Below are 5,954 nucleotides of genomic sequence, written 5' to 3' on the forward strand. Positions count from 1 at the left end.
CACTCTCTATTGGAATAAGGTCTACGTTGGTGATGATGGCGAATTTACTTCCCCACCCCCCCTCATTTACATCGTTAGTTCCATGTTCGGAGCGAGTGGCTCTACTAAAGGTTTCCTTCAAGCTAGTAAGCACGCTCGACCCGGACCGTGGGCCCGTGGCATGCATGTCTGGCTTGAGCTATCAAGATTATGCATTGGGTAACCCTCCATGACGTCGTAGTTAGAGGAAGAGTCACTAGACGCTATATGCGGGTCTTGAGTGGTACTACCTTGGGTACCCGATGAGGGCCTAGAGCCTAAGGTAGAGGAATAATGAGTGCCGGCGTAAATGGAAACACTCTCAATGTGCTCGTCCTCTAGCACACGCCCAGAGCGTAGGTGCATGTGACCTCGACACTCTAGAGGTGTTGGTGAGTGCCTCTAGAGGCCGCTCACCTAGTTTTTTTTTTTACAACGCATTTTTTAAATATATTTTTGGTTCGTTTTTTAATCGAGCCATAGAATATGGCGTGCGATAGCTCAAAACGAGCGTCTTGGCTAGAGGGACATGCCGTGCTTTACAACCTTCGGTTTGGTTACGTACAGCCCTTAGAATCCTAAAACTAGTCTTTTCCTAGGTGAGGAGAGGGATACCATTAGTAAGTCCAAAGGGTAAGTGTGAAGGGGATGGTGGAGGACTTGAGGAACTTATCCCACATGCCCTCATTCCCTCTTGTGGAGGTAGGGTATATATATAAGAGTGAGTCTGGAATATATCATAAGACTGAGGACTACGGCTTGGGCTTGGGGAAATGATCCTGATCGGACTTGGGGAAATGGTCTCGATCCAAAATTTTCTTCGTTTTCGTTTTTTTTTTTTGGGCTGCTGCGTGCGCGGTTCGATTGCCTTTTTGGACCACACACACAAAACTTTCTGCCTACTCTCCTCACTAACCTAACCTTATCTCTTCTACAATTAACTACTCTCATGACTAAGCTTATCTACTCTGCTAATTACTAATTGACAGTGAACAGTAAACCTACCTACTTTGCTAACTATAACATTTAATGGCCTAAAAACTTGTGTGTAGCAGAAATTAGCATGAACATAGTGGGCATTTCATTAGAATAGATTCCTAATGAGAATTACAAGAGTGCTTGGGTGGAGAGAGCAACAAAAAGCATAACACCTAGTTAGATATCATGAACACTACTTTCAAAAGAGAGAGAAATTAAGCTATTGACAATAGTTGAGGACCGGATTTACATGAAGCCGGTCCCCCCTCCAAAATGCTTTGTATTACGGTTTCTCCCATCAAGAGAGACATTGTACAATACAATTCTTTGTGCTCCTTCAAGACTAGCTAGTGCAATGAAGATGAAAGCTTCATGCACTAAGCAAAACACTTAGCAAACACAACATCAATTATCCCCGGTCTCAGACCCAAGACCTCACACACCTTCGAAGATGGTGAGAGCTAGCAGGGTATGAGAGTAGATTGAGAGGAAGAAGGAGTAGTCTTACGAGAAAGATGTACATCTCCTCACATAATCACTCATATTAGCATAGCTTAGCTTAGTAATTAGCATGGTAGAGAAGATGAGCATGCATTGAAGCTTGGCTCTTGGTTGGATTTGCATCACAAAGCCAAGAGTTGTTAGTGTAGGCCTCCCTTCTCACAAGCTTGGAGTAGGTGGTAAGCTTTCCATTAAAGCTTGAGACGGAGAGAGAGTCTTCTTTACTTCACACATGAGATTGTGTGACCGTGTGTGTGATAATGCCTTGCAAAAATCAGCCCCCTCTCCCTAGGGCTACCCAATGACAATTAAGCAGCATAAGTGATAGCCTTCTGACATGTGTCCCCCTTTCCCCTTTTGTGAGAGCTTTAGGTAATTTAATAATTCAACTAAACTCTCATTGGACCCCTTTGCCTCCTGGCCAATAGGAATCAAGCAAGCCATTGGGCTGTTGAATGCTCATTGGACCCCTTGGGAGACTGTCCAATAGTCTTCTAGAGGACTTAATTCTCATTGGTTCTTTTATTAAGTGTTTTTAAATTAATTAAACTAGATTTACTCTAGCCTAATTCTCATTGGTCCACCTCCAAGGCCATCCAATAGGAATTGGGTACACCTTGTGGGCATCTGGCCTAGGGAGCTGACATGTGTCCCTCATTCCCTTTGTGTAAAGGGAGCTTGTGTGTGTGTGTGTGTGTGCGTATGACTTTCTGTCTCATCCCCTACAAGCTAGGCTCACCCCCTCCTTAGTAGGGATTTGTTAAGACTTTTTCTACACACACAAAGCATCCAATTCCCCCATGGTTGACCTTTGGACACAACCTTTGAATTTTGGAACCTTAGCATTTTGGAAGTCTTAATGGGCTGAACCTTAGGGTCTTTTAAGCCCATTTTTTCACGTGGCTCTTTTGCAGATGGGCCCCCCTTTGGACCCCTATTTTCCCTCCTTTGGATCCCTACTGTGGCCGGTCTGCTAGCTTAACCAATATTCTAGCTTTTTCTCCCCTGGCACTTCCCCATATTAAATGATCATTTTAACATGAGAAAATCATTTAGGAGAATTAGATATTGATTATTATGACACTAACTGTTTACTCATTCACTAGCTAACACACTAACTATGCAACAAATAAAAAACTGGGTAAAACAGACATTGGCAGAAACCAAGCTATCTATTAACTGTGTAAAAAACTGTGCAAGCAACCATTGACAGAAAACACTCATTCATTACTAACACACTAATTGCTAACTGTGCAAGTGGGCATTGACAGAAAACAGAGATTATGCAAGAAATGAAAACTTGCAAAAATTAACTTCTTCTTCTTCGTCTTTCTTCCTAACTCAAAGACTCACAGAAGAAGCACAGAGTGCCTCTTGAGCTTAGTGCAAGGTGATTCCCCGATAGCTGCGCCAAAAATGTGCGTGTCTGTCGCAGGTGTCAATGCAAGGGACTTGCCGATACACTATGTGCGAGCCACAAATGGCTCCAAGCATGCAACTAGCCTAAACTAGTAAGCTCAAAGATGGCGATGGTGTGTCACTCACCGCTCTACGCTTGTTGTCGTGGAGGATTCCTCGCCGCGAAGAAGAAGGAGCCGTCATTGCGTCGCGCTCAACCGCTTTGCCGCCGCTGTGCCGTCATCACAATGCTGGATTGCGCTCTCTCTCTCTCTCTCACACATACACACACACACACACACACACACACAAGGAGATGAAGAAGAAGAAGATAGAGATGGACCAAGAGCACTCTTCAATTGCACAAATGAGAGAATGAATGAATTTTAGGTTTAGTTGACCTTTATATGAGCTCGCCCCATTCACACTTGGGCGTCCATGCTTGGGCAACTAATCCCTTGAATGTTCCAGTTAGAGTGCGCCTCTCATCGGCGATCACTCTTACCCTTTTCCTATTGGACCGACAAGCCCGGTACCTGACTCTACCAAATAAATAATACAGTGTCCGTCTTAGGTGATAGGAATGTGCATGAGGGTTAACAGCAGGGCTTGGTTTTGCTCTACTTTTTCCCTATGTTTGGCAATTGCTTTTCCTATAAGGTGTTGGCATCCCATCGCAAGTGTCAGCACAAGATCCTCCTTGCATCATCGTCAACTTTGATGAAGTCAAGAAAGAGGAAGCCTGATTGTAAAGCCGTTGAGAATGGGAACTTTGTGCGGGAGGTAGAGCTTCTTCACCACCTTGGTGACGTACCTAGCATCCTCCCTCTCATCACTCAAGGTCAAGGGTGACACTCGTGACCTCCTTGATGGACTTTATGCATGCACAATCCTCCGTGAAAGGGAGGCTGCCTACCATTGTTGCGAGCCTGGTTCATGTGCCATGGTCGTGGCATCGTCCACCGTGACATTAAGCTCAAAATGTGTTTTTTTGTAGGTATGAGGCCATATCAACCATATCCATTAAAATGCAAAGTACTACACAAGAATACATGAATCCTACTTTGCAGAGTAATTTTATAAGTACTAAACTAGCTATTGTAGGTGCACCATGACTATTATTAGAGTTACATAAGGTGTTGTTGGTAGACTTTTAATATGCTGCATGGGTGGATCATCCTCGGCAAAGGCTTGATGACCCTCGACCTTTCACATGCATGAGCTCATCCAAGGATGTTACAACCATCACATATATATATGAAGCCTCTACCTCATGCTCACTGATAGCATGACCTTCATCCAACACCTTGCTTACAATGCATCTAACGACAACATCTATGCTGCCAACCTCTCCAAAGAGCACTCTCTAAATGGGTCTATCCTTGCTACCTCAAGTGAGAACCTCCTTAGAGGCATGCTTTGCAAGGACCCTCAACATTGCATCCCCCCCCCCCCATCAAGTCTTGCATCATCCCTGGGTTGTCCTCAATGTCTTGAAATGTGGCCAGAAGCCTAGTGCTGATACCATGAACCATGTCAAGAAGAGCACCTCACCAACCACTGGTGGCGTAATGCACACTATTGTAATGAGTAAATCTGATGGTTGTCTAGAAGCCTACTGTTGATACCTTGAACCATGTTAAGAAGAGCGCCACACCAAACACTAGTGGCATAATTGACACCGCTATAATGAGTAAATCTGTTGGATGTCTTGTATCAGCTCAAGCTATGGCTATGCAACTTAAGGAGTCGAAGAAGGAACATGTATTTCCCGGTACCATAAACCATAATATTATTGAGCAGAGCAGTATGCAAAATGCAAGTGGAATAAATATGTGCACCACATTGAGGACACATGTGCATCGACCTACATCAACTCAAGTTGTGCAGCCGAAGAGAGTATAGTCTCCAACACTCGAAGCCAATATTCATAGATGTGTGCCACCAATACTTATGCCAATACCTTCCACTATGAATGCCATGCCACTCAGTGACACGCTATTAGGGCAAATTATCTATATGCTGGAAAATGGTAATACCATTGCAAATGACAATGAGGTGAAGGATGAGTTTCCTACGTTTACAAGGTAAAGCAACAACGTCAAGTTGAAGTGCCATCAACAAAGTTGGCATTCAAATCAAAGGACTACAAAGCTTAGTCTAACCTTAATTTCAATGAGCTTATCATCCTCTATTGAGGAATATATCCCCTATGGCTCCAAGTTGATCTGCATATTCTGGCAAGCTTGACAGGCCCTAAGGGCTAAGTGGAAGCCAACCAAAAAGTTTGACTCTTTTATTTTTTTCTTCAAGATTCTCCTTGGTTTGGATATTTTGCAGGTTCAAAAGGACTCCCTCTCGCAAGGAGGGGTCACAAATGCTTTAAAGCTGGTATCACTCAGTGGGGAGATCTCTTCATCTCTCATCTTCCACTATCAGCTGAATCTCTATAAGATAAGTTTAGTATCTCTTGATATCTTGGTGCATCAATAGGCTACATTCAATCTTGGCAAAGCTACACCTTCCCTCAAGAGCTTACCCCGCACATGCTGAACTAACAAAGGTGGCTAAAAACATCTACTCCAACTATAGATCCAAAAAAGTTGCTCAAGAATATCTCAAGCAAAAGCTCAACAGAAAATGGAGAATGCAATGGAGCTGTAGGCAATGGACTTACAGGTTTTTATGTAATTAGGCTTAAATCCAATAGCCATAAAATAGAGTTATCTCCTTTGGTTGATTATGCACCAAGGGATATGGACAGGTGAAAGAGCTAGGAATTGGGATTTCCTCAGGGTTGTGCCCAAGATTCCAAAGACAGTTGGAGAACACATCTCACCTCTTCTTCAACTGTGCAGATTCTGCTAAGATTCTAAGTCCTTATCTTCTTCTAGTAATGGCTATGAGTTCTCATGCAGTGGTCTTCAAAGATTTGCTACTATGAAGCTGTAAACGGTTGGATATCCCACATGGACAATATGGAGGGGGGTTATCCTGTGGTTTATCTAGTTAAGAAGGAACTCAATCATTTTTCAGTCTCCAACTGATCACCCTTCAGC

The 5,954-nt window shown here is 43.5% G+C and overlaps 1 pseudogene; it reads left to right on the plus strand.

Annotated features, from left to right (window-relative positions):
* The first annotated feature begins 4,183 nt into the window (after window positions 1–4,183).
* Window positions 4,184–5,388, plus strand: LOC147426672 (uncharacterized; annotated as a pseudogene).
* The last annotated feature ends 566 nt before the right edge of the window (window positions 5,389–5,954 follow it).

This window comes from Adiantum capillus-veneris, chromosome 24 (genome assembly GCF_014529385.1).
Source record: "Adiantum capillus-veneris isolate H3 chromosome 24, ASM1452938v2, whole genome shotgun sequence".
Lineage (NCBI taxonomy): Eukaryota > Viridiplantae > Streptophyta > Polypodiopsida > Polypodiales > Pteridaceae > Adiantum > Adiantum capillus-veneris.